General features: G+C 45.0%; 1 protein-coding gene across 1 annotated transcript in view; it reads right to left on the minus strand.

Annotated features, from left to right (window-relative positions):
* LOC132870659 (protein NLRC5-like) overlaps positions 1 to 18,041 on the minus strand; it is a 254,164-nt gene that overhangs the window by 54,518 nt on the left and 181,605 nt on the right. The gene's annotated exons all lie outside the window — the stretch shown is intronic.

Here is an 18,041-nt window from a genome sequence, read left to right on the forward strand (position 1 = left end):
AAGGCCATTGGGACCAAAACTAATGACGCTGTTGTGCTAACTTGTACTTGTTAAGGCGTAATTGCGTTTTAACGTGTAATTACTCGTTAATATTTAATTTAAATGACGTTTTAACGCGGAAACTACGATTTAAAGCGTAAAATACGAGTTAATGCGTCATTTTGTGCTGGTCTATTCTGGGAAACTCAAGACTGGTGCTTCTTGAAACTGTATTCTGTTCTTGTTCGGAAACCTTATTGGACCAGGAAGCTTTAGCGCCACCTACTGGTGCAGCGTTCTTCCTCAAACACACAGAACCAACACACTCGGATTGTAAATTGCTGGATTTCATCTAAAATATAGTTTGAACAATGTCTTTGTAAAGAATGGATAATGAGCATGAATAGGCTATAACTAAGCCTACATATAATAACACAAATAAATGTTTTTTGGGGTTTTTTTTTGAAAATTTGAAAATCACTTGGCGGCACGGTGGTGTAGTGGTTAGCGCTGTCGCCTCACAGCAAGAAGGTCCTGGGTTCGAGCCCCGGGGCCGGCAAGGGCCCTTCTGTGTGGAGTTTGCATGTTCTCCCCGTGTCCGCGTGGGTTTCCTCCGGGTGCTCCGGTTTCCCCCACAGTCCAAAGACATGCAGGATAGGTTAACTGGTGACTCTAAATTGACCGTAGGTGTGAATGTGAGTGTGAATGGTTGTCTGTGTCTATGTGTCAGCCCTGTGATGACCTGGTGACTTGTCCAGGGTGTACCCCGCCTTTCGCCCGTAGTCAGCTGGGATAGGCTCCAGCTTGCCTGCGACCCTGTAGAAGGATAAAGCGGCTAGAGATAATGAGATGAGATGAATGAGATGAAAATCACTTTCCTGCTGCTGTCGCCTTGTGCCTTCAGTAATGGTCCTGGCTTTAATTTCCTCGTGGTTTTAGTCTTATTGTCTTCTGTCATTATTTCACCACCTGCCTGATGACCCTTCAATAGGGTGTGGCATTCTTGTTCATATGTACAGAACCAACAGACCAGACTTGTAAATTGCAGTTTTTAATGTAGCCTAAAATATTTTCAGAACAATGTCTTTTCAAAGCATAAATAGGCTACAACTACATATAATAATTATAGCAGAACTACAAGTCAAGTATAACTGTTCACATCTTGAAAGTCATGATCATTTTCACAATTACAATAGAAATTGTGCATGGTTAACTACATATTTTCCCAGACAGTATTTTCATGTACATGTGTGCTGTAGCATATTTCTAAAACCAAGTATTTTCTACTGACATTAAAAAGTTTTTAAAAAATTACAAATCAATATCCTGTTATGTAACTATTATGCATTAATATTTGCTCAAGAGCCAATTTGATAACACCCTTATACATTGTATGAAGCAGAGACAGCTTTGTGCATCATTGTGCAGTTTTTTTCAAAGTTCAATGTCCTGTAGCCAAGTTGATTCTATGTTTAAGGTCTTTCACACCAAATATATGTTAGGGTATTGCTGGGATTCGAACCTGGTTCGTTGGTGTGATAATCCAGCAAACCCCCACTAGGCCACCAGGGGGATGACTCAAATGCAGAGGCGTGAGGCGGAAGTAGAAAAAGAATCAAAAGGTTTATTTAAACTATATACACTATATACAGGGCAAAACAAAAGACAAAAAAAAAACCAGAGTATAATCCAAAAGAAAAGCAAAGTGCAAAAATTCAAAAGCTAAGAAGATCAAAAAACACAGTACAAAGGAAACTGGAGATAAACATAACAGCACAAAGACTCCGTGACAAGAGGACTGAACTCAGGGGTATAAATAGACAAACTAATTAAGGACACAGGTGAAGATAATTAGGCAATTAACACAAACACAAAACACAGGAACAGTGGCGGCCTCTAGAGGCCAAAATAAACACGACATGAAAAGGAAATAACAGCGGCCTCTAGAGGCCAAAACAGTCCTAGTCCTAACAGGACCCCCCCCTCTAGGAGCGTCTCCTGACGTTCCCAGGGCGATCCGGATGGGCCGAATGGAAGTCCCGACATAGTTCTTTATCAAGGACATCCCGAGCAGGAACCCAGCAGCGCTCCTCAGGACCATAGCCCTCCCAGTCCACCAGATATTGCAACCCGCCGCGGACCCGGCGGGAGTCAAGCAGGCGATTCACAGTGAACACAGTCTGCCCCTGGAAGATGCGGGGGGGTGGGGGGTTCCTAGGGGCAGGGGCATACGTAGACGTCAGTACGGGCCGTAACAGGGAAACATGGAAAGTGGGGTTGATCCTCAGAGTCCGGGGCAACTGGAGCCGGTAGGAGACAGGGTTCACCCTGCGCACCACCTTGAAGGGGCCAATGTAGCGAGGAGCAAGCTTGCGGTTCTCCACCCGCAGTGGAAGGTCCTTAGTGGACAGCCAAACACGCTGCCCAGGGCGGAAAGCGTGTGCAGGTCTTCTATGGCGGTTGGCCTGAGTCTGGTTGGTTCTGGAGGTCTGTATGAGGGTCTTCCTGACCTTGCTCCAGGTCTTGCGACACCGTCTCACATATTGGTTGACCGAGGGCACCCCCGCGTCCTCCTCCTGGTCCGGGAACAGAGGTGGCTGGAACCCGAATTGGCACTGGAATGGCGACAGCTTGGTGGCCGATGACTGCAGGGTGTTGTGGGCGTACTCCGCCCATGGCAGCCAGGTGCTCCACGATGTCGGGTTATCCATAGCCAGGCCTCGCAGGGTGGTTTCCAGGTCCTGGTTGAGCCTCTCCGTCTGACCATTGGACTGTGGGTGAAACCCAGAGGAGAGGCTGGCAGTGGCTCCGATGACCTTGCAGAACCCGTGCCACACTCGGGAGGAGAACTGGGGCCCTCGGTCTGAGACGATGTCCTGTGGAAGACCAAAGACTCGGAAGACATGATTAAACAAAAGTTTCGCAGTTTCAAGAGCAGAGGGGAGTTTGCACAGTGGTATGAAGCGGCAGGCCTTGGAGAATCTGTCAACTAAGACCAAAATGACCGTGTTACCTTGTGACTCAGGGAGACCCGTGATAAAGTCGACTGCCACGTGGGACCAGGGACGCCGGGGAATGGTCAGAGGATGCAGGAGACCCTGGGGACGCTGTCGTGGGTTCTTGGTTCTGGTGCAAACCTCACAGGACAGGACAAATGACCTTACTTCCTTCTCCATGTTAGGCCACCAGAAGCGTCTTTTCAGGAAGTCCAGGGTCCTCCGAGCTCCCGGGTGGGCGGTGAGAGGGGAAGAGTGACCCCACTGGAGAACCTTGGCCCGGGCTTGATGTGGGACGTACAAGAGGCCCGGTGGCCCCGTCCCAGGACCGGGGTCCTGGCGTTGGGCTCGTCGAACAGCCTCCTCAATACCCCAGCGGACAGGGGCCACAATCCGGGACACAGGGATAATAGGCCCGACTTCATTCTCCCTGTTAGTGGCAGAGAACAGTCTGGACAGTGCGTCAGGTTTGGTGTTCTTGGAGCCGGGGCGGTATGAGAGGGTGAAGTCAAACCGACTGAAAAACAGGGCCCACCTAGCCTGTCGAGGGTTCGGTCTCTTGGCTTGCTGGAGGTACTCCAGGTTCTTGTGGTCAGTCCAAACCAGGAATGGATTTTGTGCTCCCTCCAGCCAGTGCCTCCACTCCTCAAGGGCCAGTTTGACCGCTAGCAGTTCTCGATCCCCCACATCGTACCGGGACTCCGCAGGACTCAGGCGGTGGGAGAAGTAAGCGCAGGGGTGCAGCTTTCCTTCCGAACGTTGAGAGAGCACCGCGCCGACACCACTGTCCGAGGCGTCCACCTCCACGATGAATGGTTGGGAGGTGTCCGGGAGAACCAGAATGGGTGCCGTGCAGAAGCGGTCCTTGAGGTCTTTGAACGCCTTTTCTGCCTGAGGAGACCAGCCATAAGATCCACCTGTCCCTTTGGTGAGGTCTGACATGGGTGCTGCCACAGAACTGAAGTTCCTGATGAACTTGCGGTAGAAGTTAGCGAATCCTAAGAACCGCTGAACCTCCTTAACGGACTTGGGAGTAGGCCAATCCCGGACGGCCAGGGTCTTGGCAGGGTCCATTTGGAGTTGGCCTGTCCGTACAATAAATCCCAGAAAGGAGACCTCGGGAACATGAAATTCGCATTTCTGGGCCTTGGCGAACAGATTGTTCTGTAGCAGCCTCTGGAGAACCTGGCGGACATGGTGGCGGTGCTCCTGCACGGTCTTGGAAAAGATAAGGATGTCGTCGAGGTAGACAAAAACGTATAGGTTAATCATGTCCCTTAAGACGTCGTTGATTAGGGCCTGAAAAACAGCTGGTGCGTTGGTGAGTCCGAAGGGCATCACCTGGTATTCGTAGTGCCCAGATGGGGTGTTAAAGGCAGTCTTCCACTCGTCTCCCTGTCGGATACGGATGAGGTGGTATGCGTTCCGTAGGTCCAACTTGGTGAAGACGGTGGCGCCTTGGAGCAGGTCGAAAGCTGTGGACATCAGCGGAAGGGGATATCGGTTGCGCACAGTGATCTTATTCAGGCCCCTGTAATCAATACATGGTCGGAGCCCCCCATCCTTCTTGCCGACAAAGAAGAAGCCGGCTCCAGCAGGTGAAGTGGAGGGTCGAATGAACCCAGGGACCAGGGCATCTTTGAGGTATTCCTCCATGGCCTTGCGTTCTGGCTGAGAGAGTGAAAACAGTCTGCCACGAGGAGGGGTAGTCCCAGGGAGCAAGTCGATGGCACAGTCGTAGGCCCGGTGCGGAGGAAGAACGGCGGCCCTGCTCTTGCTGAATACCTCCTTGAGATCCCAGTACTCTGTGGGAACTTGAGATAACTCGGTGAGATCAGGGGGCTCGGCAGGAGACACAGGAGAGCTAGAGAGCAGACAAGAGGCATGGCATGCAGGGCCCCATTCCACAACCTGGCTTGTTACCCAGTCTATGCGAGGGTTGTGGCGAGTAAGCCAAGGAAGGCCTAGAATAACTGGGAACTCAGGTGAAGGAATCAGGTGCAGGGATATTTCTTCCTTGTGACCTTGAGACTGGAGGAAAACTGGAGAAGTAACTTGGGTGACTCTTCCATCACCTAACGCTTGGCCATCGAGGGCAGACACAGACAGTGGGACTTCAAGAGGTGCAGTCGGAATATTGATGCTTTGGGCGAAGTGAATATCCATAAAGTTCCCAGCCGCCCCTGAGTCTATCAAAGCTTGACAAGAGTGGACAGACTCACCCCAGGAGATGGAGACCGGGATGTAGATTCCTTAGCCAGGGAGTCCGGGAGAGAGGGTAGGCCCCGTCACAACCCTCCCTCGGCTGGACGGGGCGGTCCTTTTCCCAAGAGTTCGGGACATGATGCTCGGAAGTGACCAGGCTTGCCACAGTAGATGCAGCACTTGTCCCTCCTTCTGCGCTCCCTCTCAGATGCGGAGAGGCGAGTATGACCCACTTGCATGGGTTCTGGGCAGTCACTGAAGGAGGTAGACGGTCTCCAGGTAGAGGTAGGGAGGCTGGGGGGGCTCAAGGCTTGGTGGCGTTCTCTCATCCTGTTGTCCAGACGAATAGCATGTGAGATGAGGGTTTTGAGGTCACTTGGGCATCCAGTAGAGGCCAGACCGTCCTTGATGGGGTCAGACAGACCATGGTGGAAGGCTGACACCAGGGCAGTCTCGTTCCATCCACTTACTGCTGCGAGTGTTCGGAACGAGATGGCGTAATCTGCGACGCTTCCTCCTTGCCGGATGGACATGAGCTTTCGGGCTGCGTCGGTACTGATGTCTGCCTGATCGAAGACCCGAAGCATCTCTTCAGAAAACAGCTGGAAATCAAAGCACTCAGGTCCCTGTCTTTGCCAGATAGCAGTAGCCCAGGCTCGCGCCTTACCAGCTAATAAGGTGATCACAAAGGCAATCTTGCGGCGATCCGTGGTGTAGGTGGTAGGCTGAAGCTCAAAGGTGAGTTGACACTGGGTAAGGAACTCTCGGCACTCACTGTGCTTGCCGTCATACCTCTGTGGTGCAGGAAGGCTGGGTTCGCGAGGTGAAGAAGGCAGCATTGCAGGAGGCACTGGAGCAGGAGTGGGAGCTGGATCAGGAGCAGGAACTGGATCAGGAGCAGGAGATGCAGGCAGAGATGTCAGCTGTGCCAGGGTTTTCCCAATTTGCTGAAGCAGTTCCTCGTGGCGAGCGAGGGCCTCACGTTGGCTGGTGAGCGTACGTCCATGAGCGTCCATGGTCGCTCCGAAGCGTGTCAAAGCTGCCATAATTCCCTGAAGGTTGGCCGGGTAGACAGTTGAAGCAGCCTCTGCTGAGTCGGTCATGACGGAGTCTTTCTGTTAGGGTATTGCTGGGATTCGAACCTGGTTCGTTGGTGTGATAATCCAGCAAACCCCCACTAGGCCACCAGGGGGATGACTCAAATGCAGAGGCGTGAGGCGGAAGTAGAAAAAGAATCAAAAGGTTTATTTAAACTATATACACTATATACAGGGCAAAACAAAAGACAAAAAAAAAACCAAAGAGTATAATCCAAAAGAAAAGCAAAGTGCAAAAATTCAAAAGCTAAGAAGATCAAAAAACACAGTACAAAGGAAACTGGAGATAAACATAACAGCACAAAGACTCCGTGACAAGAGGACTGAACTCAGGGGTATAAATAGACAAACTAATTAAGGACACAGGTGAAGATAATTAGGCAATTAACACAAACACAAAACACAGGAACAGTGGCGGCCTCTAGAGGCCAAAATAAACACGACATGAAAAGGAAATAACAGCGGCCTCTAGAGGCCAAAACAGTCCTAGTCCTAACAATATATTTAAAAACAAGTGTTTTCGGGCAAAACAAACCTCACCCGGTGGCACTTATGATGAATATGAAGGAAGATATTGCAAAAAAAAAGGTACCTTATGGGTCTATGTGGCTACTGCTTATAAATAAAATTGTTTTCTGATCCCATGTCCATACAGTAAATATAGCATATATATTTACTCTATGAGGCAGTAGCCACAAAAATGAAGCGTAATCCAAAAATGAACAATTTAAAAATCACAGAAATAAAATATACCAAATGTCTGTACTTTATATTATTCTACTCTTACCTCTTACAGTTTTCGAAACTGAAACCTCCAAACTGAGGCTGACACACATGCTTTCACCATGACCCAAACTCTTATTTCCTGGAAATGGCCCAGCACTTGAGCTCAGTGGAGCGCACTTTCCTAGGGTAATAATCATAAACATCTCTGAAAGCAATTTCTTTAGTCTAGTAAATTGTTTTAGAAGCATTATTTAATACTAATGAGAACATTTTGTTTCACAAGTGTCATGTAAGGACTCTAAATATCTGCCAAAAAGCTAAAAGAAGCCTTACCAAACTTTTATTTGACTTTTCAGAAGGACCAAACAAAAGCCGTGATAATCAAAAGGTAAATGTATTTAAAACAAGAAAATTCTTTTAAGAAAATAAACAATTTTCTTCAAACAATTTTCTTTATGGTTCACCAAAGCTACTGATTCGATATCAAGTAAGTGGTGTTACTTGATATTGAATACTGATTTGATATCAAGTAACATCACTTACTTGATATTGAATCAGTAGCTTTGGTGAACCATGAGGTGAATTTAATTTATTTTTTTATCTATTTATTTTTTTATCTGCTGATTAGGCGGCATGGTGGTGTAGTGGTTAGCACTGTCTCCTCACAGCAAGAAGGTTTGGGGTTCAAGCCCTGTGGCCGGCGAGGGCCTTTCTGTGCAGAGTTTGCATGTTCTCCCTGTGTCCGCGTGGGTTTCCTCCAGGTGCTCCGGTTTCCCCCACAGTCCAAAGACATGCAGGTTAGGTTAACTGGTGACTCTAAATTGACCGTAGGTGTGAGTGTGAATGGTTGTCTGTGTCTATGTGTCAGCCCTGTGATGACCTGGCGACTTGTCCAGGGTATACCCTGCCTTTCGCCCGTAGTCAGCTGGGATAGGCTCCAGCTTGCCTGCGACCCTGTAGAACAGGATAAAGCAGCTAGAGATAATGAGATGAGATGAGCTTACTGCTTTTCTGAGGGTGGGGTCGCATTATCTGTGTCCAGATCACGGCTCTCCATTTTTGAATATGAGCTCATGGACTCACTGCTGATTCCTGAAGACCCTGATCTCTTGGACTGAATGAATTACACTCCTAAAAATCAGGAAAAAACCAAAACCAAACATTTTGTTAAAATTAGAGAAAAAAATCTCACATCTAATGAACTGCACATGTGAAAGACTCCAAACTTAATAAGCAGGAGGATTGACAGTAAGAGTAGTTTTAATGGTTATGCAGAAGACTGTGTATCCCTCTAGACAGGTGGTGATGTGAGCAGTTCAGTAATCAGGGGATTGAGACCTCTGCTGTAAAGGAGGAGAAACAGTTTGAAGTTCAAGCAGGTCAACTGTGACGCCTTCACTAAAAATGCTGAACCAGGAGGCGACTAAAATCACCTGTAGTTAAAGGATATGGGACATGAAACATAATAGCACGCTATATCAGTTTCTTTCCATTAAAAATATGAATTAATTGCATCAACAAATACAAAATCATCTATTAAATTCAGCAAAATCGTTATATTCGTGATGATTATATGTCATTTCTGCTCGACTTCCGATATGCATTTTTTGCAACCGGAAGAGCCGCTGTCACGTGATCATACGTAACAAAAACTTTCGGGCACAGCACAAACGGGTAGATGAATGGAGAAGTGGATGACAAGAAAATTGTTTTTATAGTCTTTAAAGTACATTGGACATCATACATTGGACATCATGGTGTATTGTGCTGCTTATGGTTGCAATAATTACAATGGGAAATGCCCTGGAGTAAGTTTTTTTGCATTCCCCAAGGACCCGAAGCTGAGGAAAATGTGGGCTCACCTGCGCATGCGCAGTAGGCTTCGCGCATGCGCAGTAGGCTTGGTAGGATAACTTTACAGAACACCTGTTGAAAAAAACTTTGCACCTACTGTTTCCCACAAACTGTATTCGGACCATTTCACTGAGGATTCTTTCAACATTAATACTCAGGTACTGAGCGATATTAATTCATGAAACATGAAACAGGAAGCATAAGGATGAGAAAAAAAAAACAGTTCAAATCGGGAAGCCGCGCACACCTGCTCCAGGCTGCACAAATGCGCGCAGCTTCCCGACCCAAACCGCCTCTCTCTCATCCTTACACTTCATGCCTCATGCTCCATGAACCAACATCGCTATTTTTTTTTTTTTTAAATCGGATCTGCGCAATTCAGTCGTGAAAAAGGCGGCATCCGCCGAAAGGCGCGCTGTTTGCATCCCTGCACGGAGGCCAGGGGACAGGGCAGGAATATTTTTGTTGATATGAGTGATCCGGTGCGATTTCGCGACCCCCCTGTTGAAGACCTCTGCGCTAAGCGACTGAAAGCCGAGGTAAGGATTAGTATTATAATTTTGGGTGTATCAATTATTGATTATCATAATTCTGACTTGTTTCGCCATTTTGAATGTTTTCATCTCAGACTCTGGAAGCATTGTATCTCAATCAATCTCGAAAAATATCAGCAAAAAAAATAGCTTGCAACGGACTTTAGCTAGATCTATGATGAACTTTCAATGTATGATACAAAAATAATACTTCTTTCAACAGATCATTAGCCTTTGAGCAGAATTGTTTTTAACTTACCAGGAAGTGTTATCGAGCCGACCGCTTTCAGTTTCATGGGGACTGAATGAACTCTCACTCTCAGAATCATCTGACCCGTCAGAGTAAAGACAAGATCTATGTTCATGTGAATTTCCAGCTATCGGTTCAAATTGATAGGGTCTAACTTCACATCTCTGTGAAACATTGGGAATATCACTGTTGATGGTGTCCATTTCGGTAACCTGTTTACATTAGATTCCCAAGTGCTGGCTCCTTGGAAAGTTTTTGTGACGTCACGGGTCATGTGACCACCTAGCTCATTAACGAATTCTTGTTTTACGCTGATGTATAAAAAAACTTGAATAATGTGATGATTTTCACATTTTTGACGCCCTGCAGTGATTTAGATGGCATTTCTTATGTCCTTTATACATAATTATGCCCAGGTAAAAATCCATGTCCCATATCTTTTAATAGAAGGGCTACTTTAACTCTAATCCTAGTTTCTCTTTACTAGCATTAAATGGGTTTTAGTTTGAATAAATTCTGATCAGTTACACTAAACAGAGATGATTTCTGTGAGCCTAAAGTAGGGGTGTGTGATATGACTGTTTTACACCGTGAATGATCCATGATCTGTTTTTACTGAGGGATCACATGGACCGTGATACTTAATATATTTTGTCAGTTGTGCTGAAAATGCTGAGATGTGGCGTCTTGTTTTCTGAGCCAGACTTTACTCTATTCACTAGTCCAGCTCACAGTCTCCCTGAAAGAAACAGGAACAAACCAATAATAACCCAGAGTCAGTAGCTCATTGGGTTACATTTCCTCATTTTGTTTCCCATCAGCATGGCCAAGAACACAGAGAATCTTTGTTGCAAAGGCAAGAAAGCAGACTAATATACTGTATACAGACTTAATGCTGGTCCCAAGCCCGGATAGACTGGGGACGGCTGGGTCAGGAAGGGCATCTGGTGTAAAACCGACACCAAATCAAATATGCGGAACAGATCCACTGTAGCGACCCCTAACGGGGAGAAGGAGAAGAAGAAAGCAGCCTAAAGACACTCTTTATGAGAAAAACACTGATACCAGGACATTACACCTGCGTTCAGCCATTAAACAACTTCTAAATATTGCTGATCCTCATGATGACTGAGTCTCAAATAATTTTACTTTATTCATATATATATATATATATATATATATATATATATATATATATATATATATATATATATATATATGAATATATATAATTTATATATGATTTAATTATTTATATATGATTATAATTTATATATGAAAATATATATAATTAAAATATTGTTTAAAATCTACATTATACAAGACAGATTACATGATGGGCGGCACAGTGGTGTAGTGGTTAGCGCTGTCGCCTCACAGCAAGAAGGTCCTGGGTTCGAGCCCCGGGGCCGGCGAGGGCCTTTCTGTGTGGAGTTTGCATGTTCTCCCCGTGTCCGCGTGGGTTTCCTCCGGGTGCTCCGGTTTCCCCCACAGTCCAAAGACATGCACGTTAGGTTAACTGGTGACTCTAAATTGACCGTAAGTGTGAATGTGAGTGTGAATGGTTGTCTGTGTCTATGTGTCAGCCCTGTGATGACCTGGCGACTTGTCCAGGGTGTACCCCGCCTTTCGCCCATAGTCAGCTGGGATAGGCTCCAGCTTGCCTGCGACCCTGTAGAAGGATAAAGCGGCTAGAGATAATGAGATGAGATATATATATATATATATATATATATATATGATGAGAAACTGAAGAGAGAAACTCGAATATAGAACACACAGCCGATAAACAGCAGCTTTACAGGGAAGATGATTTCAGTTCCGCAGTTTTACTGCTGTTTTTACACGAGCTCAGTCAAATACAACCACATTTCTCTCCAACACAGCACTTACTTTTACTCAGCACTCCATGCTGGGCTTCATTAATCTCACCGGTTCTGCCTGGGGTTGGAGTTTTTATTATTATTTTCTCCCAACAGCAACATAACGGCGTCTCAGCTGAAAGAGAAACACTTTCACTTCAGGAGAACTGATTCACTCCGAGTGATGTGTCGTTCAGGGAATGAATCGACTATTTGATTCGGCTCTTTGAGATGAATTTTAAATTGAAAAAGCAGTGAAATTGAAATGTTTCCTCGGTCAGGGAACATTTTGTTGTTCTGAAGTTACACTGCAAGTCCAGTCCACTTTAATTACCAAGAAAAAGTGCTGTCATTAATAATAATCTCTCATGTGAAAAAGACAAAAGAAGGCAGCTGAGAAAGATTTCACATTTTATCCTCATCTCATTATCTCTAGCCGCTTTATCCTTCTACAGGGTCGCAGGCAAGCTGGAGCCTATCCCAGCTGACTATGGGCGAAAGGCGGGGTACACCCTGGACAAGTCACCAGGTCATCACAGGGCTGACACACAGACACAGACAACCATTCACACCTACGGTCAATTTAGAGTCACCAGTTAACCTAACCTGCATGTCTTTGGACTGTGGGGGAAACCGGAGCACCCGGAGGAAACCCACGCGGACAACATGCAAACTCCACACAGAAAGGCCCTCCCCGGCCCTCGAACCCAGGACCTTCTTGCTGTGAGGCGACAGCACTAACCACTACACCACCGTGCAGCCACATTTTATCCTGATTATCACATTATTTTTTTCCCAGCTACAATATGACCTCCCTGTATATAACAGCTGTTTCTGATACAGTGACTAAATAGTGTAGTATATTGGGGATTTTTTCCTCTAAGAATAAAAAAAATCCAGAGAATTTAGACACCTGATGCTGACACACACCTGAAAGCAAGAAAAGCAAAGCGCACCCAGGTGTTGTTTATTAGAGCTCTTCTAAATACAGGCCATTTATTTCAGTAAACGCTGCACACAGTTGGATGGTAGTGATGGTCAGATGAATCCGAGTCTTCGAATCATGTGTCGAGTCTTAGAGCGCGTGACAAATAAATCACGGTTTCGAGACGAGTTTCCATAAAACCCCGATGAGGAACAAGGCGTCTCCGAACAAGCGCCGCTATATATGGAAGGCCATTGGGACCAAAACTAATGACGCTGTTGTGCTAACTTGTACTTGTTAACACGTAATTGCGTTTTAACGTGTAATTACACGTTAATATGCAATTTAAATGACGTTTTAACGCGGAAACTACGATTTAAAGCGTAAAATACGAGTTAAAGGGCTGATGACATGTTTTTGACATCTTTGGCGATGTTTTATAACATAAAAAGTAATTCCCGATGATCCATATATTAATTCACGAAGGCGCCTATTTTACAAGTTATGATAAAAAATGCGGCTATTTGGGCAAATTTGACGGGTGCTGCAGCACCCAGGAGACGAATGAGGAGGGGCTATATGACATCAGAGAAAGAATCTTCCTCCTCACTTACCAATTTGTTGTTGATGCGACAGGTGTTCAGTTTGTCATTATTAGTATTATTACAGGGGCGCAGATACGTTTTTTGAACTGGGGGGGACAAAAAACTGGGGGGGGGGGGACAAAGCTGCCAGCAAACCAACCCCAACCCCGATATGCCTGTCAAACTTGTTGTGGGTAACCATAGCAACCAAGCTCGAGCTCACAACCTGTGCAGTCTGCGCAGCTCAACCAACCAAATATCAGTCTTTGTTTTGTTTTATGTGAGTTGTTGCAACTATGTATACACTGCTGTGCACCTCAATAAACCGAATGGTAATTAGTCTTTTGATTTTTCCGTGAGGTTTGCCTTATGCAAAGAAAGACAGCATAGACGTTTTTTCCTCCCTATAAGTGGGGGGGACCGAATATCCGAATATATATATATATATATATATATATATATATATATATATATATATATATATATATATATATATATATATTATGCCTTCGCGTTGTGTTGCCGGCTTTTGCTCCAAAACCCATAAGGATGGGGTAAGTTTATTCAAGTTTCCCAGAGATCCCGAGGTGCATGCGAAGTGGGTGAAGCAAGTCAGGCGCACTCGTGACAAGTGGGAGCCCTCACCAACATCAGTCCTGTGCTCTGAACACTTCGATTTGGATTGTTTTGACACCCTTCCCAGCTTAAAAGAATCTCTTGGGTGTTCAGTTCAGCACAAACGTGTGTTACTACCATCAGCAGTGCCTACAGTCAGTGTTGCCAGATTGGGAGGTTTCCCGCCCAGTTGGGCGGTTTCAAGTTCATTTTGGTGGGTTTTGAACAGTATCTGGCAACACTGCCTACAGTATTCCGGCGAGTCCTCCAAAGGCAGTCCACCTGTCAGAACATGTGTTGTGAAACGACATAAGATAAATGTCCGTAGAGCTATAGATTCTACATGATAATCATAAATGTAATCATAAAGTCGGCATGATATCAGTCATGTATTTGCTTGTGAAAGCTTGCGGCTTTCATGTAACTGCCGCCTAGCAACGAGAGGCAAAGGGTAAAGAGATCACTTACAAGAGGGCTATCATAGATTCTATTCGGAAGAGATCAACACAATTCTAGACTCCCAGAAGAGGAAGAGCTAGCACTAGAGAGTTCACTGGCGTTTTCATGTGCCATTTTCATCGAGTAGAACCATAGTAGAACAGCCAGTGAACCGCAGTGTGTTGTTCCGCTGATGTCACAACATGTCCACGAGCCACAGACCCAGTTTTCTTGCGCTTTGCAATTAAAAGTTGGATATTCGCGTAACAACAGCTTCTTTTCACGTAATTATAACAGAATCTAACATGTTTGCCATGTTGTATAGTTTATTTAAGAAATTGCATAGAGTCATGTTCATGTCATCAGCCCTTTAAGATGGAGCCAGCAGCAAAAAGAAGATATTCACCTGGAGGGAAACATTTTACAACTGGATCAACTAATCAGGTGAAATGTCCCATATTTAGTGTTCTGATGGGTTTTTATATGGAACCGTCAATCCCATTACATCTTCAGTATTTACAGTAGGTTTTTATTCCCAAGAGATAATTAAAAGAAAAGATATTTAAAAGTTTGCTCATCATGTTCACTTTGATGATGATGCTGAAAAGAAGGTTGAAGGCAGACCTGGTGGATGATGAGACTGGACCAAGGTCCACTAAAGTGATGCTGATGCTGTGCTGATTATACTGTGTGTACTGATAATAAATCAGTGAGAAATATATCACTTTGGATCTCTTATGTTTAATCACACATTAATTATTCTTTGCTTATTTTAAAGCATCATAAAGTATAATTTAAAACACGTAACTTTTTGTTACACTCAACATTTAGGCCGAATCCCATTTCACCCCTTGGACCAACCCCTTGGCCCTTCCCCTCCATTTTGCGCGTTCACGTGAAGGGGTAGGGGTATCCCAATCCCAGTTAACGCGGAGGGGTAGGGGAAGGGGTAGGGCTTCTGTACCCCTCCAAACGGAGATTTTCCTGGAGCTGACTCCGAACGAAGGGGTTTGAGTGATTTCCCACAATGCCATGCGGATTTCAGAAAGATGGCGGTTCCCGCGGCGAAAGATTGTCATAAATGTATTTTCTCCATTATTTACGTGTTTTAAGTTGTTATCCAGAGGAAACACGCCGCTTGATTCGCTTTCGAGCTGAGAATGAGCAGCGATTTCTGAAATCCAAGCTGCTGCTAAAAAGCTTTGGGAGTGAGTATTGTTTTCGGTTGCTTGACTGCGTACGTTTTGTTCTGTTAATCTCGCTTTTATTGTTTACATGAGTGTTCTGACACCTCATTCTGTCGGATGTGGTGCACGAAGCGCCAAAGATATCCCATTCAGTGGTGTTAGTTAACAAATCACACCCTGCCAGCAGAGATTTCTGGTTCTGGCTCTGACTGTAGCGGCTGGTCGCATCCAATGACGCATTTGGTCGCGTTTTGCTAACGTAAACGCTGACGGAGGTACGCGATGACGTATGCGATCGTTGAAGGGCTATCCCAATACGTAAGGGTTGAATTTCAAGCCCTATCCCTTGTAGCTCAGTTTCAAGGGGAAGGGCCAAGGGGAAGGCGAAGGGGGAGGGGGAGGGGTAGAAATTAGAATTGGGATTGGGCCTTAGACTTGTTTCATTTCAAACAGCAAAGTATAAATTAAGTTTAATGGTCAAGTGTAACTTTTACACATGAACAACAAGTTAACTTTTATTAATAATATACTCCTATTATAAACAAGGCATGCTTTAAAATATTGTTTAAAATCTACATTATACAAGACAGATTACATGATGGGTGGCACAGTGGTGTAGTGGTTAGTGCTGTCGCCTCACAGCAAGAAGGTCTGGGTTCGAGCCCCGGGGCCGGCAAGGGCCTTTCTGTGTGGAGTTTGCATGTTCTCCCCGTGTCCACGTGGGTTTCCTCCGGGTGCTCCGGTTTCCCCCACAGTTAAAAGACATGCAGGTTAGGTTAACTGGTGACTCTAAATTGACTGTGAGTGTGAATGGTTGTCTGTGTCTATGTGTCAGCCCTGTGATGACCTGGCGACTTGTCCAGGGTGTACCCTGCCCTTCGCCCGTGGTCAGTTGGGATAGGCTCCAGCTTGCCTGCGACCCTGTAGAACAGGATAAAGCGGCTAGAGATAATGAGATGAGATGAGTTTACATGACAAGAAACCACTTTGTTGCCTGAATAAACATAAAATAAACTATTAAATGGTTAATAATTAAATAAATGTGTGAAGGTAATAAATGTATAAAGAAATACATTCACAAGAGGCATAGCTAGGATTTTTCAAAGAGCGTCATACACTGACTGGCAGCCTGAGTACATACCTGCAGGTTTGTTAATGAAAAAATACATTGAATACATTTGAGAAAATAACGCAGCCTTTGCATTATTCTTTCATCTCATGTTGCAAGCTGTTGAGATGTCGGACAATGATTAGGCCAAATCAGCTTATCCGGCAGTGTATGGATAGCGGCTCGACATCTTACCCTCGTCAACTGATGCAGATCTCTCTATTCTTGTTGTCTTACTGCTCATCGGCCAAAATGTTTCTAAGTAAAAGGCATTGTGGATGACGAATGGCAAAGATGTCAACAATCTTGTCAATGTCGATCACTCTGTCATAGTGTATTCTTCCACGTTTTCTTGATGTTGTGTTCTAGAAATGGCACTAAAACTTAGCTTTGAAGCCACAAAATGCAACTTTGATGGAAAAAATATATAATAAATTGCTTACCTCTCTTCACGTCGAAAGAAGGAGGAAAGTTTCACTTGTTTTGACATGGCGAATTATTAACAAGAGGAAATACTTGTAATTCGCAACTAAAAATACTGCAGCTACACTGGCAGCTTGACCATGCTTTCTAGTGCGATCATGTTGCGCTTGCACAGAACTGGGTTTTCATGCCCAAACCACAGAAAGTCCATACAAGGTTATAGAACCCTAATGAGGCTGAGGTGACAATCTAGTTTAAAAAAAAGTTAGAAAAATGACAGTGGCTGCATTTCTAATATTCTTATGTGGCAATTGAAAAAATGTAAGGTCCGAGTGTGAGGTACAAACTGTTGGGGTTCAACCCAGTCAGAGACCCCGATTCCTTCGTGGGCCCCCTCGGATCTGGGATGAATGAACAGGACGATAGAAACAGACAGGGGAACCAGAGAGGTTTCACATGCCAGTTTATTCGCACAGTCACTTCGTCGAAATGAAAACATTGGATTTACAGCCAACTCATTGAGCAGCGCGAGGACAATAAAGTGAGTTTAAAAACAACCTTCTGATCACTGATTTACCGTGTTGGCCTAGTGGTTAGCATGTCCGCCTCTTGATCAGGAGATCACGAGTTCTAACCGCAGTCGGGTCAAACCAAAGATCATCATAAAAATGGCACCTACTGCTGTTGCGTGCTGCAATACAGATGTGAACGGGGAGTCAAACTCTCGTGGTTATCAGAGGACCCGCCCCCCCACTGTAACCCTAACCTCTGGTTAGACAAGAGTGAGCATGTAAACACAAAGGAAACTGGGTGCAACTTGTTCCCGCTGCCAGTGTAACAAGCACATAAAAGTGGTGATAAAAATGACCTGAGGGTCATAATCTGAATTTATACACAAGCAGATTTCCTGCTGAAACAGGAAGTTAGGGTGGGCCGTGAGTGGTTCCATATTAGGATTCAATATTTCTTTTTCCTATTTTCGAATAAACAAGGTGGTCTAGAACCTTTTGACCCCAAACAACCTCAAATGGATGTTTAACGTTTAAGATTTTATCATGTGCGTAGACTTCACATTTATGTAGCTCTGAGTCGTGATATCCATTTCTGTTCCACTGAGTCAAACGCCATCTTCAAGTCCCGTAGAAAATATCGCGATCATGAGGGGAGCCAATCAAACACCACCACGTTGTCATCAAATATTCTGTATTTACTCAAATAAATAAACAATAACATGGCCAGATCACTGAGGGGATTGAACT

Source organism: Neoarius graeffei, chromosome 22 (assembly GCF_027579695.1).
Source record: "Neoarius graeffei isolate fNeoGra1 chromosome 22, fNeoGra1.pri, whole genome shotgun sequence".
NCBI classification, from domain to species: Eukaryota; Metazoa; Chordata; class Actinopteri; order Siluriformes; family Ariidae; genus Neoarius; species Neoarius graeffei.